The 23473-nt window shown below is 38.1% G+C and overlaps 1 long non-coding RNA gene across 1 annotated transcript; it reads right to left on the bottom strand.

Moving 5' to 3' along the window:
* Window positions 1–4011: 4011 nt before the first annotated feature.
* LOC121629514 lies at window positions 4012–22982 on the bottom strand. The gene is made up of 3 exons (XR_006008384.1): window positions 22894–22982; window positions 13724–13726; window positions 4012–4025 (listed from the first exon to the last, which is right to left on the bottom strand). It is a non-coding gene; the product is annotated as an uncharacterized LOC121629514 (long non-coding RNA).
* Between the last annotated feature and the right edge of the window lie 491 nt (window positions 22983–23473).

Consider the following 23473-nt stretch of genomic DNA (forward strand, 5'->3'; position numbering starts at 1 on the left):
TATAGTGTTAATTTTGGTTGTGTTGCCACTAGTGGCATCAATTCTTACCTTTATTTATTTATTTATTTATATTATTTATTTTATTTTATTTTATTTATTTTAGTCTAATGTCTTTTTCTCTCACATCTGTTTTATACTATGATGATGTATCTTCCACCCTTTGATAACCTTAATGGCCAAAAGTATTCACACATAAAAAAATAAAAATAAAAAATAAAAAACTACTATGAACTCATCAAACATAAATATTGTTTCTGCTTTTTTTCATGAAAGACTTTAACAACTTCACACCTGCTTAAAACTAATTCAGTTACAATTCATATAATTTAAGACTTTTATTCTTTTGTACATAGTACATATAAGGGGATAGGGTGGTGATTGGATATGTCAAAGATTAGCAGCAAATTTAATTTTTATTGCATTTGTATTTTTTATGTACCGTCTGATACATGACAATCAAGCAAACAAGAGGTTATTACAGATGTTGTAGTTATTGTGGCCAAAGACATTAGTGTTGTCTACAATATTAATATCAAGATATTTTAGATGAACATCTTGATAATTTAACTTGAAATATGTGAAAGCAGTGGTTTGAGTATTCATGGGTCCACGAATGTGACCCTTTCTGGGCTTAGAGATGCAACTAATTTAAAAAAATGCACTATTTTGCTCCGTTTCCCAGGTAACTTCAGCAGTGCAGCTACAAAATAACCTCTGCTGCTTTTTGTTCTCTTGTTTTTCCGATGCTTTTGTATCTGTCAAACAAAAACATCAGAATTTAATTTAATTAGGCATGTCATCTTTTTCTGGTGGTACCATTGACTTCACTGTGTTCAGTCAACATCCCCACATGATGGTCCAATCATCCAATCTGCTGGAGGTGGCTGATTCTCACAGTGCATTGGCCACTGGGTGACATTCCTTAGAGGAACCTTTTATTTCAGTTTTGTCTTCTCAGATAAAAATGCTCAAGTATTGCAAGCTTCAAGGCTAAGTATGAAACTAAACAACTTACCTTTAAATGGTGTGAACATGACTAAAGAAAGGGGTTGTAGTTTGTTATATTCTGATGGCAGATGGTTAAAGTTTTATCCACATGAACTGTGGATGTTTACCTAATTGGACAACACAGTTATTATAGAAACAGACAAATCTTAGCTATAAGTAACTCCCATAAATAACAATCATTCATAATAATGTTTACAAACACCTATAAATTATTAGAGTTGATGACAACAAAATGCCATGTCACCATGGCAACAAAAACACATCAGAGATGAGACCCCATGCAGAAAGGCTGAGCATTTCTCTGATGACACCATTAAAACCTTTTCTCTCTGAAAAGTGCCGCTTCGACCTAAAAGCTAAATGGAGCCGTTTGTGAGGCTGTTTTGTTCCATCACCAGTTCAGTTAGTGACTCTGCTTAAAAGGATCCCAGAGGTCAGCTTGTACTGACAGCAACTGTCCATTGCATGTGCACCTGTTAGCCGATGCCTGCTAAACTGTGCCTTTTCTAACCTTATTTGACATTGTGCTCTGATAGTCTGGTGAGTGAAATGTGATCTGAAGAGTATAGACATTAAATCGAGACTTAAAAGAGAGAAATGGGATTAGGCCTAAATGTGTGGGAGCATTTTCATCTAATTACCCCAACAGAGGTCTATGCTCAACTAGCCTTTATCAACAACACATCCTTAATGATCAGATGCATTAGTTTATGTTTAAATAGAATAAGAAAAATTTATTAGTCCCTCAGTGGGGAAATTGCTTTGTTGCAACAGTACAGATGCAGTAAATAGAAGCACGCAGGTGATGGCAAAAAGAACACACACACACACACACACAAATAATAAATAATAAATAATATGTACAGTATATAATCTGATAGGGTGAGTATGTAAAGTATATAAATATGTACATAAACATGTATATAAACATGTAAACACAGTTTCCATGTGTTCATTGTAAAGTCTGCGGTATCTCTCCTTCGCACAGTGAGGATGGATCAGTCTGTCACTGAAGCTGCTCTCCAGACAGGGCGTCCTGCAGGGGCTGGGACTCAGCATGGATGTCAGTTTTGCCTGGACGCTTTTATTACCTGCCTCCTGCACTGAATGCAGAAAACAGCCCAGGACAGAGCTGGACCTCATGATGACTTTGTCCAGCGTTTTCCTCTCCCTCTCTGTGAGGCTGCTCCTGCAGACCACACTATACAGGATGGTCAATGCCCCCACAGAGTCATAAAAGGTCATCAGGAGTGACCCCTTCACTCCAAAATACTTCAGTCTCCTCAGCAGATAGAGTCTGCTCTGACTCTTCCTGTACAACGCGTCTGTGTTGAGTCCAGTCCAGTTTGTTGTTTAGGTGAACACCCAGGTAGTTATAAGAGTCTACTCTCTCAATGTCCGTTCCCTGGATGTTCACCGGTGAGGGGACAGCAGACTGACATCTGTGAAAATCCACCACCATCTTCTTGGTTTTCCCCACACTGATGAGGAGGTAGTTAAGCTGATACCAGTCCACAAAGTTCTGCATCAGTCCTCATCAGTCCTCTGTGCTCCATGCTATCATCCTCAGTAATCAGATAGATAGATAGATAGATAGATAGATAGATAGATAGATAGAATTTCAAAAATGTATACAAATGTATATAAAGGGTTTCACCACCTTCTGTTCTGATTTCCAGCTAGTGCAACTCAAAGAGTTATGCAACAGTGGACGTTCAGCTTCATGTGGGTGAGCCCTACCTCTTCATTTATTCATCCTTCATTTTCTATACCACTTATTCCAATTCAGGGTTACAGGGGGCTGGAGCCTATCCTAGCAATTAGCAGGCGACTGGTGCCCTGGACATACTAAGAATATTAATAAAGAAGAGAAACAGACTAAAATCTAACTCAGTTGAAATAATCCTCTTCTTAGATTAAAAAAGTTTAAACCCCATGCCCTGCTCAGTTTCACTATTATCTTGTACATCTGTTGTCATAAGAGGTCCTAGTTTCACAAGCATTTCCCTGTTTTATTTTTGTTTGTTTAACAGGCTTTTGAAGTAAAAAACAATGTTGTTGTTAGAGTAAGCGAAGTTGACAGTTTAAAGTTAACAGTTTAAACTTTCTCCCTTAAGGATGGGTAATGATTTGTTGTCTCACCCACCCTGCAGAGGACAGGATGTGGTGGTCACAGCTCTGTGTGAAAAGGGTCATAAAGTGTTGTATGCTAATGTGCTTCCCTGTTTGAAGTTTGCGAGAACTTTGCTTGCTCTTCTGAAGTGTGATAGCTGCTCAATAAAAAGGGGGCACTGGGGTTGAGACTTCGGAGTTGACACCAGACACTCTCTGAGTGCTGAACCACAGTCTCTCCCCATCGCGATGAAGCTGACTTCACTCTGAGTTCTTTGTGTCTTATTTTATGATAGAAAAATACCCATCAGTTGTATTTTATCAGTCTAACACAAACAATATAAGACGTATACAGTATTCTGTGCTGACACAATCACTAAAACAAGTGTATTATTAAGGTCTTCGAAAGTCAAATTTCAAGCTGCTCATAGAACCTTTATTGTTATGCATAACTGTCTTACTGTTTCATGGTACATTGCCTTTAACTGTTCCATGCAGATACTATGTTGAAAGTTGACGAGCAGATAACAACATACTTAATTGTGTCAAACGCTTCATAACACTGAACCATTTCAAGATAATAGTTTTATACTGATTCAGTGGTTTAGAAAGCTTCACCCCATGATTTAAAAAGTTGTAAATCCAACTTTAGTAGCAGCAACTTGAAGTTATTGTTTCTGTATAACAATATAAGTCAAACGTTGTGAAAGAATTTTGGTGCACTGTTCTTCACAAAGTTGTTTCGGTTTAATTGTGATTTACTGCCATATGTATATGAACAGCTGTCTTAGGTCCCACCACATCATTTAAATCAGATTGAGGTCTGAACTTTGCTGGGGCCAGAGCAATCCCTTCATTCTTTTCTCTTTTAGTCATTCTGTGGTAGATTTGTTGCTGTGTGTGTCCTGTTGCATGACCCAGTTTCAGCCAAGCTTTAGTAGTCAGACACATCTGACTCCTGAATACTTTAGTGTACAGAGGAGTTCATTGTGAACTTCATGAATGCAAGGTGTCCATGTTCTGTGCGGCGAAACAAACCCAAATCATCATCCCTCCACCACCATATTTAACAGCTGACATCTGTCCAAAGAACAAGTTCCAGAAGCTTAGTGGTTTGTTCAGATTATAGTTTGGGAACCTAGGTTGTGCTGCCATGTTCTTTTTGAAACAGGTTTTCTATTGCAACCCTTTCACTCAATCCATACTTTCTCAGGTTTTTTTTTTAATGTTGTCATGAACATTTCAGAACTGAGTTGTCATTTAACATGTTAACTGAATCCTGAAGCGTCTAAACTGTAGCTCTAAGGGTTTTTAATTGTTTATTTTCCAGTTTTGCATCGGATTAGCAACACCTGGATCCTGCTTAACCTCTTAATTCCTGTGGAAGCAGTATGTGTGTACTCAGTGCATTTTGGCTTTATTAGGTTTTATTTAATAAATAACACAGTTTATTATGCTATGTATCTTTATCTATCTGAGACTGTCTTTACCTAATCTTACAACCTGGTAAGAGCCAGATGATTTCTTTTATTATATCCTTATACTGTATGTAAAGCCTCTGAATTAAAAGACAGTGCTATTTCTTTTTCCCATAACTGTGTTTGCCTGCAGTATTGTTCATTGTTAGAATTCACTTTCAAGCTATAAACCACAGTTAGTGTCTCTTACATAAGGAAATAATTCATGGGGAGGGGGAGTCTTGTAAAATGTAAGCCTTACACCAAAAAAAACAGTTTCTTTTTTCTCAGTGAAGCTCAAAAGTGTCAATATTTTCCTTGGCCTTATTGGTTCAAGTGTACTTGAAGGCACATACAACTGTAGATGCATGCAACTAAAAGAAGTAGAATAGGACTCTAAACTTACATAACATGAAAAATAGCTACACAATAATTATCTATTAAGAAATGGAGCACAGTTTATATCACTTTCCTTTACACCTTTATGTTGTTGTGTAATCAAATTATAATACTGTTCCACAGTTTCCACCTAGGTTTGTGTAAAAATTTGTTCTATCTTTAATTAGGAAAAGATGCTTTTGAATTTAGTGTAAAGTAAAAAAAAAAACATTCTCTTTGAGCAAAGACAAAAGGTGAGATGCATACAAGCATTGCTCGTCCCTCGCTTCCAAATTAATTATTCTTCTGTATACTTCTATTTCTTACATAAAAGCAAATGAAAAAATTTACAGGCACATCAGCTCCATCTCCATCTGTATGCAACAGTCATTTATTTTAATTGGGTCTTTTCCTACAAAGCTTATGTCAGTGTTGGGTGTTTGACGTCAGCTGAGTTTCCAAGTAGTCAGGCTGGTGTTGAGCAGATAACTTTACAAACTAATAAAAACAGCTGCACATGCACAGACAGGAAATCCAAAAACATACATGGAAAACTATAAGATGAAAAACCAAAAAAAAAAAAAAAAAAAAAGCATAAGAAGAGACAGACTTGGAGCCTTAATGATTTACATATTATATAACAATGCTCATGGGGGACATTGAGTCTGAGTGGGCTGTGTTCCGTGCCTCTTTTGTTGAGGTGGCCAGTCGGTTCCTGTCATGGCGGTAATCCCCAATCTCGTTGGTGGACATCAGCAGTAAGCCTTTTTGGCCTGTGGGACTCCAGAGGCAGCTGATGGGTATCGGCGGGCTAAGCGGAGAGCAGCTTTGGCGGTCACTAAGGCAAAAACTCGGGCATGTAAGTAGTTTGTAGAGGCCATGGAGAATGACTTCCAGACAGCTTCGAGGAGATTCTGGTCCACCATCAAGCGGCTCAGGGGGGGAAAGCAGTGCTCCATCAACACTGTGTACAGAGGGGATGGGGGGCTGCTGTCCTCAACTCGGGGTGTTATGAGGCGATGGAGGGAATACTTCAAAGACCTTCTCAAACCCACTAACACGTCTCCGATGAGGAAGCAGATTCTGGGGACCCTGGTGTTGGCTCTCCCATATCTGGGGCTGAGGTTGCTAAAGTGGTTAAAAAGCTCCTCAGTGGCAGGGCCCCGGGGGTGGATGAGGTCCGCCCAGAGTTCCTTAGGGCTCTGGAAGCTCTAGGACTGTCTTGGCTGACATGCCTCTGCAGCATTATGTGGACATCGGACAACAGTTCCCCAGGATCTGGTTTGGTGGCCTCAGGATTGGGTCTCTGCTCTTTGCGAATGATGTGGTTCTGTTGGCTTCATTGGGCTACGATCTTCAGCTCTCACTCGAGCAATTTGCAGCCAAGTGTGAAGCGGCTGGGATGAGAATCAGCACCTCCAAATCTGAGATCATGGTCCTCAGCCAGAAAAGGGTGGAATGCTTTATTTCCAGTTTACAGTTAAGGTGTGTAGCAGATCTGGTCATCAATTCAGATTTTTTAAGTCTGTTTAATATCAGCCAAGTTAGTATTAAGCCAAGTCTTTTATACTGGAAATATATGAGATCCAAATCCATACAGTTTTTTTCTTTTATTTATTTATTTATTTATTTTAATCCTGCAGCACTTTAAACAAAAGCCATCAACTAGCCATCAACTTTTTCTTGTCCTTTTCAATCTTTATGGCTGGACAAATGTTTGCCATTTGTTAACAAATTGATCAGATTTCAGTATCGTTCATGTGCCTCAGTCTAAGTGGTCTCAGTAGTATCTATTGCAAATGGGTGGTGTTTCAGCTGGCAATAGCATTGATGCAGTACACCTCTTTCCAACTGCTTTTGTGAAAGTTGCCCCAGTTTTATTAGTTTCACCACTTTTAATTAACTGCTTCCACCACACTTGCTTACCAGTTGGTCATCACCTCCCTCTGTATACATACTGACACCTCTAATATTTCAGTTCCCATTTGCCACATCTTTATTATTGTTTCCTGGACCCCAGTGGTTTGCAGTAGTGATAGCTAAATTAATTTTCTTGAAGCTCTCAACCTTTCCAGCTAATTATGTTAAAAAAATGTTTAACTTGAAGGTTTTGAACGCACAGTTGTTCCAAATGCTGATAAGCTTTATATTTTGAGAATGTGCAAAGTAAAAAAATAAGCTACTGTGCACCAAGGTTTTTAATTAATTGTCCTAATAGCTTGGTGTGGGCAAAAATTGAACCCTGGAAGGTGATCTTGCAGTGGTTGTCTATTCCTCAATAGACAGATGAAGCAACTCATTGAAAAACAGAAAACTTTTAACTTTATTCTCAAAGTTGTCCCAATAACTAAATGTCTTTTATACAGAGAAAAATCAGCATTTGTCAAAATACCTGCTTGTGTACAAGACAGGCTTAACAAAGGGTGAACAATATAATATAAAAATAACCCAAAATACAAACAAAGCATAACTAAAGCCATAGACCATGACAGTTAATCAATAAGTGTACCAACTGGCTACCTTTAAAGATAAACAAACATTACATATGGGCACACAAATAAATGGAACGCACACAAAAATAAGAATAAGTACCACCTTGGACATATTCCAGACATCAACCACTGCTGTTGTATTGTAGGAATAAAAAAAAGACTTGTTAAGCATTTTGTTTAAACTGAGTTTTGATCTTTTTTCTTTGCTTGCAAGTTCAGACAAACAATGTGCTTTCATGAAACATCCACTGCATACATTAACATTTTCCTAATGTAATTATATAGACTGCAATGTTTTTGTTCACGTGCACACTTCTGCAGGGATAGTCTCTCAGGAATTTATCTGATCGTCATTCTAAGCAGAAGCCTCATGTAACCCATGAATGCAACACAAGTTTTCATTTTTCTTTTTATTACTATAATCAGTCATGGAAAGCATTTCAATAATCAGCCTCCCTAACAGCATCGGTTCTAAAGATTTTTCACTCATATCACCAAAATTGTAGTAATTCTCTTCTTTTTTCAAGACATGTGAAAAAGAAAATATTGGACAGTCACTTCTATAATCCATCACTGCACTTTGAGTGTGTCAGGGAACTCACAGTAGACAGAATAATAAAGAGGAATTATAAAACTGATGGAAACAGAGGACAAGATATCCTGAGCTTTAGTCCCTTGAATATGCCAAGCTCCAAGAACAGAGAATGCACCAGCTCCCATAATGCAACACCATATCATTGTATTTAAGATTTTCTGCATCAGCCAGATGAACAGTGTCACTTTCATTCCTCTAAGTTATACATACATGTTATTACAAAATTACTAAAGAGCTGAGCATGACTGTGTGTTAATGAGTGAACTAAAAGACAAAATAGTCATTTGGAGGAACAGAAAGAGCAAGAAAATTAAGATAAGCATATTAAAACTTAGATTTACTATTGTTAATATCATCATTAGGTACACTACTAGTACTAATAGCCACAGGGGCCCAAAGTCTGTCAGGAAAATATGCCCTACACCACCAAAAAGCCACAACAAGCCTGAAACATTGTTACAGGAATGGATCCATGCTTTCATGTTGTTTGCAAATTCTGATCCCACCATCTAAATTTTGCAGCTGAAATGGAGACTCATCAGACCAGGAAACATTTTTCAATCTTCTCATGTCCAGTTTTGATGAGTGTAGGAGACTGAGCCAGGCAATGGTAAAGTGCACTGATGTTTCGAGTCGTCTTTTATTAGTGTTCATTTGTTTTCCTTTATTGTGTAAATTCCTTTTGAACATTGTTCACTCAGAAACAATGTGAGAACTAAAAGGACATAAAAAAATAAAACAATGTTAACGTAAAAACAACAGAATGATTTCTTCTTTAATATAACCTAATTGGTAGATTTTCGAAAATCAATTTCAATGCAATTTCACCATAAATCTGTATAATTTATGATGAAATATATAATACCTTGATCCCACTTCTAGCTGGTTGCTAAAAGAGAAAGCACACAAAGTTCAATCATACTGGGGAGTCGCACCTGCTCTTCATTGTACTCTAATCAGTGGCGCCGTTCCTGCTGTGTTTGATTAATAAAATAAAAGTCCAAGGAGAGGCAAAAATAATAGTCAGTTTCTTTCTGAATTGTAGCCTCTATCAGTAAATGTTGAGGGGGGTTTAGAGTTCAATGTTTCTGAAGGCAGAGGGAGGGAGTGGCAGGGAGGGGAGAGAGTTCAGCTTTCTGACAGCCTGGTGGGTGAAGCTGTTCAAAAGTCTGCTAGAACAGGCCCTGAGGCTCGGTACCTTCTTCCAGAAGGCTAGATGCTGAACAGGCTGTACAAGGGGTGGTAGAGTCCCTCACAATGCTGCCTGCTTTGCAGGTGAGGTGGGTGTTGTAAATGTTCACGAGAGGGGGAAGTGTGACACCAATGATCTTCCCGCTGTGTGCAGTGTTGTCCCGTTCTGTTCTAAGCAGCTTCTGAACCATACAGTTACACAGCTGGTCAAGATGCTCTCAGTGGTGTCTCGGTAGAAGGTACACATGATGGGTAGGGGGCTCTTACTCTCTTCAGTACACACCTGGTACACACATAAAAATTATCAGCTGTTTTTGTCTCAGTTTTGCCTCTTCCCGACCAAGAACGGCAAACGCCAGATTATCACGAGTTTTATAAGATTTTCCTGTACAATTATCATTTGGTCTGAGGTGTGTTACGAGCAGATTTGTCCCAATAATCGGCTCCGAAACGAGTCGTAGCCAAGATGTTCAATATTTTCGACCCCATATCTTTATATGTGTGAGAAAAGCCGACGACACATGAATTGTGACTGTGTGGATGGTGACGTGGCATGGAATGTAGCCAGTCAATAGTACTTTTAGAAATAAACGATTGTTGACAATAGTCCCAAGACCACCGTCATTCCCTCGTCCTACATATCCTCTTCCTTGCTGGATGTAGTGTTTTCTGGTTGTTGCTATGGTTGTTCTTCTACCTGTTTGTTAGATTGCGTTTGGTCACGTGAGATGTCCAGCTTAGAGGATTAGATTGTAGATCAGTTGTGGGACAGCATCATTATGTGTGTGTTGTTCTTAGATTATATTATCAGAGCACCACACACATTTTGATCAAAACTGTTTAATGCCTGATTTTTTATCTTTACATAAGAGGTCTCAAAATTATAAAAAAAAATCTCATAAGATAAAAAAAAATCCTTATGTGCGTAACCAGGCTTTACTCAAGAAGGACACTTTGCCTTGTCCTTTCTTGTAAGACAAAGAAAAAGAAACTTTTATTAGTCCCTCAGTGGGGAAATTGCTTTGTTGCAACAGTACAGGTGAACTAAGAAGAACACAAGTGATATCAAACAAGAACACACGAATAATAATAATATGTACAGTATATGGTCTGACAGGATGAGTATGTACAGTAGATAAACATGCACACAAACATGTATATAAATATGTGAACAGTTTTCATGTGTTCATTGTAAAGTCTGACAGCTGCAGGGATTTAAGACCTGTGGTATCTCTAGAGTATCTCTACAGACTTTTTCTACACCCTCTACACTGCAAGGGGACCCAAGATCTTCCTCTGGGGACCTACACTGCAGGTTAGCAGGTCAGACACACAATCGGTCCCAGCTCTCACAAACTGGGGCCGATTTGTGAGATAGTGCAGAATCCACTCAATCCAGACGAAGATCTACCCCAGCCCTCTCCAGTTTGGCTTTCAGGAGCACTGGCTGGATGGTGTTGAAGATGGTGTTGTGTGCCACACCCTAACTACGTGTCAGATGGCAGTGATTCTCACTCCAACTCATAATTTCTTCCAAACACACACTGTGTGGCTTCTAGTGTCAAAGTTAAGAGTCTTGTCTTCCCTTTGGTTTCTGTCAAACTGATTCTTTCATTGGAAGCTCGAGAACAAAAGGCAAGAGAGGATCTCTTCAAATTTAGCAAAGATTTATTCTAATTCGGGTCACAGGTAAAGCAATGCAGCGCTGGGCTCAGAGGACAGCTCATCCCCTCTGAGAGCCGAACACAAGATGTGATCATATTTTATCTTCTTAGCCCCGGAGACTGGCTCGCACAATGGGATGGCTTGAAACGCAAGCGATTGTAATTGGCCAGTTATCATAGATGTGAGCAGGCCACCCACTGCTCACGCAATAAATTAGGATGTGCTGTTCAGTGTGTGTGAATGTTGAATCGAGGCATGTATCTAACAGCAACAGGCCTGACTGATAACTGATGATTTTTAATTACATCTGGTTCTTACTTATCTGCCACTATGTACTGGATGTTCTAGCTGAAGGACACACTGAGCCAGATGATTCTATTAAAACACAAGTTTTAAACATTCATAGCACAGCTAGAATTTAACTAAGTATCACAGTTTCTGTTCTGCTTTGGCTTCATGCTCATTATTGCTTCCCATGCATTTTAGATCTTCCATAAATGGATTATCTTCAGTTAGGCCTGGGTTGATAATCACTGGCACAGGTGGAAATGTGTTAAGCTTTCACCTGAGTTGTTTTAGTGCCTGTCTGGTATGTAGCATTTATTTAACCTTTTGATATTGTAGAAGTCTCTGCTAATGTGCTGCCTCATGCCTCTCACCAGCTGTAGGTGCCAGTCCTACCCTGGTGTAGGCTGAGGGAAAGCTCCTGTCCAGTCCTGATTCCTGAGCCAGTAGCCCCTGCTCCGTCTGGAGACCCTGCTTGATCGGGAGTGTTTTAATTTACTTTTGTAATTTTTTTATTTGTTTATTTTTTTTTATTTTAAACTCGGCTCTGTTGTCACCTGTGCTGCTGTAAAGGAGAGGGGTGGGCTGGAGGGGTGGCTGAGTCCAAGGAGATTTGAAGTGCTTTGATGGCAAAATGAGCCAGAGGTATGGGGGTTAGTCCAGTTGTAAAGCTGTTTGAACGCAGCTGCGTCAGGGGAAGAATGGGTGCTTGATCAAACCTACTGAAATGCGGGTTCAGATCATTGCCCAATTCAGGTCCCCCTCGGCCACCCTCAGTGGGGCCTTTTGAAGCCTGAGATAGTTTCCAGGCTTCTCCACACCCCACTGATCTGCAGCTGCTCGTAGGTGGCTTATGTGTTGCATTTTCCATCCAGTCTGTGTCCAGCCATTCTGCATATACCTTGGTATAACCAGTGGTTATTTGAGTTACTTTTAACTTTCCATCATCTCCAGTCTACCCATTCTCCTGGCATCAAGGTCTTTTTATCCAGACAACTGCTGCTCACTGGATATTTTCTCCTATTCAGACCATTCTCTGTAAACCCTAGAGATGATTGTGTGTGAAAATCCCAGTAGATCAGCAGTTTCTGAAATACTCAGACCAACAACCATGAAAGGTTCATCCTCATTCTGATGCTCAGTTTAAACTTCCCCTAGTCATCTTGACTGCATGACTAAATATATTTTGTTGCTGTGTGATTTTCAGATTAGCAGTTCCTGTTTGAAAGCAATGTGGTGGCCCTAAAGAAATGGCTGGTGAGTTTAAGTCTGGTACTTGTAAGAGACCAGATTGTTGATAAAGTTGGTGGAAGTTTTTGCAAATTGTGATTTAATTAGTCTATAAACAACCTGCTTCTCAAGACAAAAACTTAATGTATTTTATGATGCACCTGCTCCACATTCATTTACAGGGTCATGAAAGGAAGAAAATTCAGTCTGTTTTTAATATTTTCCTGTATATTAGTAATTAATAGAAGAACTGTGTTTGTCAAGTAAGGTGTTACTTTTTTCTTTGCAAACTAGCTACTGGCTGGATCTCCATCACCTCTAACTCAGATGAGAGAGATGCCTGGACACAGAACTATGTAGGTGGTTGTAATTTATCGGCAGTGGATAGTCACCCTCATTTTTCCAAGCTGTAAAATTATGTTCTGGATCTTTTTATATAGCACAAAGAGATTAACTCATTAACACCTGAATTTATGAACAATGTTATAAAAATAAAATTAATACAAAAACCAAAGGAAAGAAATACAAATAAAAAGACTAGAATAAAATAAACTACAATTAGTCTTAAATGAATAAATAACAAGAGATTCATAACAAGAAAATAAATATCATGAAAATTAATACATTAATAAAAATAAATTGAGAAAAAAAAATTATATTTAGTTAAATAAAAATAAATTAAAAAGACCAGAAGTGGTTTGTCACAAATTTGCAACACTGGTCATCTAGGGGTTGAAGGCATAATGTGTTCCTTAAAATTATTTGGTGTTTAAATATACAGTAAAATTACTCAGAATAATGTGCATCAACAGCATTTTCTGGTTACTGTAATCTGTATTATTCACAGTGAGCAATATTTAAATTAGTGTATGACCTAGGGTGCAGATGCCAGATGTGATTATAATAAGTGACTTTGTCCTCGTTTTCGGTCTGTTTTCATAGATTGTTTTCATCCGAGATCTGGCAACATAGACATTGGTGGACTTCTGTGCAAAACAGCAAGGCTGCTGCATATGGGTGAATCCATGCAGGGCAATGCGTAATGTCAGAGGGACATTAATGAGACTTTTGGATAGGTGCATGAACTGTGATTGCATAAGGGGAGACATAATGTGAATGCAAGTATTTAATCTGACCCATCAACAGGAATAATGAACAGATTATCCATTATGCAACTTGTAAGAACCTTAATCGTAATATTATGTTATTGAAACTGAGGTCAGCAATATGTTGGATACAAGCATGTACATGTAGCATTGAGGAAACATGATTTTACTGAAATATTCAAAATCAGGTGGAAGATACAGAACTGCCTGATGGCATGGGAAGAAAACATATTATTTTGCAAGGCCATGGGTTGCTAATGCATGAGCACTGAAACAGCTCTTGTCTTCAACAACAACCGCTTGAACACAGACAGCAGCAACTTTTCAGTCCTGGTACTACAGGATCTCAGTGCTGCATTTGACAAGGTCAACCATAATATCTCACTAGAAAAACTGAATAGGACTTTCTGGCTAGGGACTACCTTGTGTCTATAGGTGACTATAAATATGAGAGAACTAAAATAACCTGTGGAGTTCCCCAAGGCTCCATTTTGTGCCCACTGCTGTTCAACATCTACATGCTCCCACTCGCACAAATGATGAAAAACAACAAAATGTTATCATAATTATGCTGATGACACATAAATCTACAAAACTATCTGACAAAGAGACTTCAGTCCAATCCAAACTCTGATCAAATGCATTTCAACAAATTCAAGATTGGATGTGCTAGAACTTCCTTCAGTTTAATGAGGACAAAACTAAAATAATGTAAAGTTTCTGGAGCCAAGGAAGAAAGATGAAAAGTCAGCATAGCTTCAAACAGTGATGTTAAAAACTAACAAAGCCACAAATCTCAGAGTTGTCATGGACTCAGACCAGAATTTCACCAGTTCCATTAAGACAGTTGTGAAGTCAGCCTTTTATCACTTAATTAAGATATTGAGGATTAAAGGACTGATGACTCAGCAAAATTAAGAAAAACTTGTCCATGCATTTATATATAGTAGACTGGACTACTGTAACGCTGTCCTTACAAGGCTCGCTTAAAAGTCCATCAGACAGCTGCAGTTAGTCCAGAACGCTGCTGCTTGAGTCCTCACTAAGACCAAGAAAGTGGATCATATAACTCCAGTCCTCAGATAAAAATTGACTTTAAAATCCTTCTGTCAGTTTACAAAGCACTGAATGGCCAGGAGAGGTCTTTATAAACCAACCAGATCCCTCAGGTTATCAGTGTAAAGTCTACTTTCTGTTCCCGGAGTTAATTAAACATGGAAAGGCAGCGTTCAACTTTTAAACTCCTCACATGTGGAACAAATTCCTAGTTAGGAATAAACTATTCAGTTAGGAGCACTCTAAGTTCAGAGTCAATCAGAGTTATGTCGTAATAATTAATCTCAAGGTTAAAATAAAAATAAATCAAATTATAACTATCCATATAACATGCCTACTATACTCATATTTTTCCATTGTTGGTAATCTATGGCCATAGAAACATGTGGTTTAATATATTTTCTATTAATGTCACCACACTGGTGGTACTGGGGTGGAATATAAAATACACCTCAAGGGGTGGCAATCCTTCTGTAATTAAATCTGTTGCAAAGAGAAGAAATAGTGATGTAATATGTTTGTTTTTTTTTCTTTTCTGTATTTATTTTGGCTAATGACACTAAGTTGTGGTAACCCTATGGCATACGTTAAGAATTCTTGACATATTTAAATGTCCTGAGCTGTTATGTGAGCTGACATCCCTTGTATTTTATGATTGTTCTCAAGGACAGGCTGTGTTGAAAAAGAAAATAAAATAGGCATATTCAAACATCAGAGGTGATACGGATCACTGAAAGGACAGAGAGGATAAACTCAGATGGCCTGGAAAAATAACAACTGGAAACAACAGATGGTATCAGCAAACAGCAGACGTTGGTCCTCATTAAAATCTGGGTTAGAGTACCAGGCAGATGTTAACACCACTGAAAGGTAACACAATAACAACCTTTAACTGCCAGTGACAAAATCCTCCACAGCAATATACTCAAGCAAAGAAATTGCTGTAATTATATTAAATTATTCTCTGACTTGTTGTGAGTTTTGGTGTTATATAACCTCAGTAGATCTCTATTCACCATCCTGACTGCACTCACCTTATCTAAGCAGATTTTTGGCAAGCACACTAAACCATTTGTAACCAAACCAACTCACGCAGCGACCTGTTTCTGTCAAACGGTAAGCCTTTATTTTGTAATATGAAATCAGTGGAGGGTTATTTAGGGGTGAAAGAACACCTTATACTCATCTTAAGTAATGAATAAAAAATGAGGAGGTCTGTGAAAATGGTTTTGGTGAATTTTCATCTTTAGACAAGTAATTATGAAGCAGTGGGAAAACAAGCTGCTCTTTGTGCTTTCCTGCACAACATTTTTGCTTGTCGCTGCTGCCTGTACATCTCACACTGACACCAGCGTACTGCTTTCATACATTTGGTATCACTTTGTTAACATCTGAAGTCTTTTTTGTTGTTGTTGTTTGTTTGTTTGTTTTTTTGTTTGTTTTGTTTTGTTTTGTTTTTTTGTTGTTTTTTTTTGGGGAAGAATCTGTCTAAGGGTGGCTTTGTATGAAATCATATTTCAGTATACATAACAGGGAGTGTCATGTTCTCCCTTCTGTTTTCTGGCTTATGTGAGAGTCTTTTTAAGCCACGTGAAAGAGGGAGCAAATCAACTGGTGTCATATGGAAACTGAGTGGTCATGCGATTTTATGCATGTGCTATGACTGAAATGAGCAGCCACAGGCAGCATCTGCCTCATCTGATTGGGAACAAATCATCATGGGAATGGTAAATCTCAAAGGATCATGGTGACAGCTCAAACTGGGAACAAATCTGAGGATTACAGAAACCTGAGAACACTGAGCTTTCAATGTTACAATTTTTATTCCAAAATAAAGATATCTTTGGTGAACACACTCAGTCTGGAAGTCATTTTAAAAGAAGAAATAAAGACTGTCTGTGTGGCTATAGAATTCCTTAATTAGTGTATCTGTACGAAGAGGAACATCTTACAAAGTTGGCTTTATTTGTAATATTTTCTTGTTCCTCAAAAGGTAAAAATATTAATATAAGAAATTAGCGCTAGGAAGTATTATCAATATTATAAAGTATGGTATTTTTCAAAATAATGAAGATTTCATGGTATGATTGACAGTACAACTACATCTATCTTCCCATGATCCACTAATCTCACAATCCATTCAGATCTTTTAGTTAACAGAGTCCAATTCTATTTATATTTTGTCCATATGTGATACTGATATAACTGCTTGCCTCTTGTATTGTATTAAAAAAAATAAGTAAATAAATTTAGATGAACCTGGTTGAGATTATATACATAATAGTAATAATACATTTTATTTATAGACTCTAGGTCACTCTACAGGTGGATAATAAAATACAATTAAATGGTTAATGGTTTTGTTGTTTTTTTTGTTTTGTTCTTTTTTCTTTTTTTTTTTTTTTGTTTGTTTGTTTTTTCATAATCTCCCCAATTAATAACCAAAAGTGGGCTTTTGGAGGTCTTGACCTATTCCAAACTGTAGATTTGGTGGTGCCCAGAAACCTAGTAGCCTCAATGTTTTAAAAATGGAAGAAGGTGTCCAACCAAACAAGAAATCGAGGATGAAGGAAGTTGGTCAGGCAGGTGACCACAAAGCCAAAGGTGACTAAGAGCCAGAGTTACTTTGTTTAGATGAGATTGCAAGCTGAAAAAAATCAGCACATTACCCAATTATGTCTTTATTACCCAAATGTGTCTTTAATGAAAAATGACTTCAAACAAGGGTCGTTCTTCATTAAAGACACATTACAGGCTTTTCGTAATTTGCCAAATGGCTCTTGAGTGAGTCTCAGACCATAAGAAGCTTAACCCCCAGATCCGATTTAACGAAGCTCAAACCATTTTGGCCACAGTTTTTTAACCCAGCCAAAATATTTACAGCAGCGTTTTTAGTAGTTTGGTGTGACATCAGTACAGACAACTTTTTAAAACAAGTTGTGGGTTTTAATACTAAGCTATAATTATTTTTTTTAATTTTTCCTGTGAGTTGTGAGGTCGGTGTTATGTCTTTTTGATTTGGTTATTATTTAAAAACTCTTAATGACTAGTTTTTTCTGTGTGTGTGTTTCTGCTTTTGTAAAAGTTGTAGGAAATTTTCTGGTGTGTTCATGTACAGGTGTAACAGTTTCTTGTCTGGTGATGGTGTGGATTGAAGGGTTGTTGCCTTCTGTCTGTGATCTTTTTGTCTCCTTTCTTCTTTCCCTTTTGCTCTTTTTGCTATTTTCCATCTTTTTCTGTCCCTCCGGTCAGGTCCAGCATAATTACATAGATTCCGTGATTCACAGTAAATAAATAAATAAATTAATCACATTATCAAGAGGAGCCTTACCCATAGGCCTCCCCTTGGCAGAGCAAATTTGTTCAGCACGATACAGCAACCAGATTATCATTTTGCTTGCTATGATGCTGAACAGGACAAGTTAAACAAAATAATAAATAAAAAACAAAAAATAAAACAAGAAATCTGTCTTGTCTCAGTTCAGATGAAGCCTGAATGTGGTTGCTTAGCGAGCATGATGGGGGAACATGCTTGGAAACCAATGAAATTATTTATAACTGAAGGATTGACTAAAAGATAAGCACTTAAACAATAGAGAGTGTCATTAAATCAGGTGTAATTAGCATGTATAAATAAGGAAGGATTAGAAAAGACCACTGTGGTTAGGAAAAAAAACTAAGGTGAAGGGAAGAAGAAAGTAAACAAGATTTCAGATCAGACCGAAGCACCTTCAAGATCGATGACTGTTTGTGTCTGTGGTGGGGTTAAGGCTATTGAGGTTTTGTTTAAACCTAAAAAAGTGATGACGCCAACTAAAGGAGGGGGATATACCCTCTAGTAATCTTTGGAAATAAAGCAGAGATTGAAATTTTTCACCTGGATAGTCAGATTCACAAGCAAAAAACACATTTTATTAGGAATAAAACAATGCACAGGTTAAAACTGAAATAAAAACTGGTAAATCACTCCTAAACAGAACAATTTTTTTGCCGGTTTTTGCTATAGTTCTTCGTCTACGTTTCGACATTTGTCAAAAAAAATGAATATATACATATATATATATGTGTGTGTGTGTGTGTATTAATAAATATATATATATAAAATCTGACGGTAGTCTTTATTTGTGTAGTCTTTATTTGTGTAGTCTTTACTGTAGTGATCAGTAAACACACAGGCCAGTTGGATGTGAGTTAAGCCATCCCACGTAATACACTTGGCCAGTTAGGCCTGTGAAGCTGCTGGCAGTAAACTTTGCGGCACTACAGCACAGACAGACAAGACTTTAAGAGGCAGGTAACAAGACTGGATAAAGACAAGCTAGATAAACAAAGGGAGAGATACGGACGAGCAGTGTTGCCAAGTCCACCTGTTATAAGCGACTTTTGACTTGTTTTCTGTGAAGTCTCTTGGAAATATCGACAGTTGTGGGTTTATGTGCTCGTTTTCTTGAGTGTAGTTGCTTTTTTGGGTTGGCCCTGCTCTTATTATGAACCCCCCACAATTCTCACAGAGTTTCCACAATAAAGTCATAGCCCTTGGATATGGAACGGGATACACTAAATTTTCACCTCCTGGACCTTGGCTCCAAATGTTTTTCTCTAATTGAACCTCTTTATATTTTAGTTGAATACCCCTGAATTATTATTATGTATGATTGTTTAGGGGGAAATGATGTTATTCCAGGAATCTATTATAATAACATTAAATGTTAATGGCTTACTAGACCTGGTCAAAAGGAAAGAAAATTAGATTAAAAGAGAAAATCATGATGTAATATTCTGGCAAGAGACATTTAAAAAATTGCCTCCTCCAGAGGTGTTGCAGTATTATTCTCTAACAAAATAACTTTTCAACTAGCAGACAATGCAAGGAGAAATATCCTAGTAACTGGACTTGTTGAGCATAAGCTGATAACATTGCTCAATGTTTACAGACCACCAGTTAATGACCAAACACTGATTAAGAGAAATTCAAATTGACTACTAAAGAAACCAGGGGTACCCTTTTTTTGTGGCAGAGACTGGAATATACAAGTGTAGCCCTTTTTTGAATCTACCAATATGACTAAAATAATGAACTGGAGACATATACAGTGAAGAAGCTTTTGCTGGAAGCAAATATGATGGATATTTGGAGGGAGCTACACCCCAAAAAGACCTTCTTCTCTCATCCACAGAAAGTACACTCCAGACATGACTATTACTCAGACAGACACAGATTTACTCAATACAAGTGTGTTAAATGACCCTCTATTTAAACAATTTTTTGAAAATGGATATAAAAACTTTCAAGAACAGAATAATAATGAAGAAGTGTCCCCAAGCACTTTGTGGGATGCATCCAAAGCTGGTCATCATGCAAAAAGAAAGAAAAACAGAAACAAGTTAATGAACTATTATTGCAACTTAAAACCCTGGAGAATGAGCATTCCAGAAATAATGAATCCCAGTTACTCGAGGAAAAATATTATATATGATTCACATATGACATAATTGATTGGCAGGAGGAAACAAAGCTATTATAATTACGGACCTACCGCAAAGAAATTATTAGCCTAAATAATAAAAAAAAGCAACAAGAAGAGAATTATTATAAAGATTTATATAGTATGTATTTATATGTCATGATCTGTTTGTTATTTTTTCTTTGTCATGTTTAATTCTGTTTTGCTTTCTGCTTCCTGTCATTAGCGCAGCTGGTTTGATTTCGCTAGCGCCACCTGTTTCCATTTAGTTCTCCCGTGTACATATACCCCTTGGTTTCATTTATTCTCTGCGAGTCCATTAGTAGACTTCATGCCAAGTTTTGTTCATGTAATCTTTTAGTTTTGTTTTTTAAAACCTTGTTCCTGCATCGGTCTCCCTACTGCGTCATTTGTCTGCATTTAGGGCCACACCTTTCACACCACGCAATGCAAAGTGCCATTTTATGTTACATATGGTGGATCACGTGTTCCTTTAGGTGCAAAATCTTCTTTTACAATGGTTCTAGTGTTAAAGTGCATGTTTCAACTGGGACATGCTGCCTCTAAAATCTAGAAAAAACTATAATGTTATTGTAGCCAAGTTGCTGAAAAAAGTTTCAAGAGCAAGACTGAAAAAAACTGAGTTCCATTAATAAAAGTAATGCATAATATCATAATAAATTGTTGTAACACTGTAAAAAGCAATTAAAATGCCATGGAGGTAGCAGTTTAATTGTTCCAGATTTAAAAACTGAAGTATACTCAGGCTGTTGCTAATGACTTCTCCGTTACAGAGAAGTCACACTGCAGGGTCTAATCTGTAGCTTGTAGTTTTAGAAACTATTATGGGCTGCTGAGAGTCTCAAGGGACAATATTCAAAATGTGAAAAGATTGCTCTTGGTCTTAGACTGCTCTTAGTCTTAGTCATAATGCTTACATCCATCAAAGTATTAGAGCCCACTATCATCATTTGGAAAGGACTGTGATGACACTCCCCTCCAACTAAATTAAGCTTGGATGATATGCCAAGAGGAAGTGGCTCTGGAAGATTTGAGGCTGCCCTTGTAACGAAAAGTTCTTTAACTTAAGAAAAAAAATGTCTGAATACTTATGTAAATCTGATATTTCAGTCTTTTACACGTATATCAAAAACATATTTTTGCTGTGTCATTGTGGTTAACCGAGTCCATCTGTATTGACTAAATAAAAAAAAAAAAAAACATATGATACAGAAACCTGTCTAATGGTTTAATGGTCAGAGCTTCAGTCACTAGCATCTCCATGTGTCATTTTCAAAGACATTTGCACTCGGTGTGTTCATCTGGCTGTGAGTTTGAGTGATAAAGAAGCCCTGTGTATATAGGATAAGAAGTTTTGTATAAACTTAAGAAGTGTGTGTGAGATACAAAGAAAAGGTGCAAAGTAAGTACAAACAATTTCTCATAAAAATACATACTTTGTGAGATCCTCTCACAGACAGGTAACATAAGAGTCAAGGAAAGTCATGTTGCATAAAAGCCATGGATAAAAAAAGACCATTGAACACACAGGACCTTTGTGCCCTCAGGCAATACTGCGTGAGAAACTATTATTTCATTCTGATTATATACCACATAGCCCCAGAAGCGCCTTGAAAAACAGTTTTGCTTAACATTGCAGCATGGTAGATGGTGGGTGGGGCCCTTCGGGCAGGTCGGACTGCATGGACAGTGTTGTTCCTATTGCTACGTAATTGTCTGCCCTTCAATTTTAACTTCTTTACCAGTATTCAGTAAGATTTGAGATTTGACACACACACATATGCACAAACACACACACACACTGCCCCGTGCCGCTGCCACATTCCTACCAAAAATACTAATTGAGATATTAATGAGTGTAAGAACATATTTAACAAACATGAACACTGTCAACAAGGCAGCAAAAGCATAAATGCCACAACAAACAATGGCAAGTCAGAACTCTCTTCATGCACATTCCACAGTAATATTCAACTATTTTTGAGCATTAAAGCATGTGGCCTATTTTTCAATTCCACAAAGTGGTCAATCACTTGACTGTGACTCAGCTTTAAGAAAGTCAGAATGGTTGTGTCTTGTTTGGAGGGTCATCTGCTTCAGTTCAGCTTTGGTTTGAAGTGACTGGGTCACTTGATTTAGAAGCTATTGGATTTTTTTTTCTCTCTCTTAAAAAAAATATTAAAATCTCAATTAAAATTTAAAGCAATTGAAAAGATTTGGCACCCTGTATGAAAACCAAAAATACGTGTTATTTCTCTTTGTTTACATCAGAAGTCCTCTTCTCTTTAGTATGAAAATATCGTTTTATGTCCTTTTTTTAGAATTTCCATTTGATGAAAAGCCCGTCATTTGTTGATGGTCCCTAAATGAGATGCTGGTAGCTCCAGTGCAAATGTGGAATATCCAGCCTAAAACTGATTTCACCGTGGTCTTACCTCCCTTTTTCTCCTTGCTGCTTCCCTGTCTCTGCATCGGGTGAAGAATTTCCTGATTTCCATCTACAGAAGTCACGCGATAATATGTTGCAGTTAATATAAGGTCATTTGGTTTCATTTATAAAAGTAATATAAACTTGACTGTTTTTGTGACACATTATGAGACCTCAAGAGCTGCGTGACTTGTTCACCTGCTGCTCGTGCACAGACATGCAGACAGAATGTGCCCAACCAACAAACCAATGATCTGGCTAAACACTTTTTTTATCACTGAAGTGTAAATGTTTGTGCAGCAGTGATAAAAGTTCTACAGCAGCATCACTCAACGTAAACACCTGTTGATAAAATATATCCTGTCATGGCTGTTTGTTTTGTAGGTTTTAATGCAGTTTGTTACATTGTGTCCAGAGCATAGAGGCGCTACCAGGAAACAGGCCAATACATCAGGAGACGTGGAGGAGGCCGAAGGGGCGCAACAACCCAGCAGCAGGATCGCTACCTCCACCTTTGTGCAAGTAGGAACAGGAGGAGCACTGCCAGAGCCCTGCAAAATGACCTCCAGCAGGCCACAAATGTGCATGTGTGTGCTCAAACGGTCAGAAACAGACTCCATGAGGGTGGTATGAGGGCCCGACATCCACAGGTGGGGGTTGTGCTTACAGCCCAACACCGTGCAGGACGTTTGGCATTTGCTAGAGAACACCAAGATTGGCGACTTCGCCACTGGCGCCCTGTGCTCTTCACAGATGAAAGCAGGTTCACATTGAGCACATGTGACAGACGTGACAGAGTCTGGAGCCGCCGTGGAGAATGTTCTGCTGTCTGCAACATCCTCCTGCATGACTGGTTTGGCAGTGGGTCAGTAATGGTGTGGGGTGGCATTAATTTGGGGGGGCCGCACAGCACTCCATGTGCTCACCAGAGGTAGCCTGACTGCCATTAGGTACTGAGATGAGAGCCTCAGACCCCTTGTGAGA

This window comes from Melanotaenia boesemani, chromosome 19, assembly GCF_017639745.1.
Source record: "Melanotaenia boesemani isolate fMelBoe1 chromosome 19, fMelBoe1.pri, whole genome shotgun sequence".
Lineage (NCBI taxonomy): Eukaryota > Metazoa > Chordata > Actinopteri > Atheriniformes > Melanotaeniidae > Melanotaenia > Melanotaenia boesemani.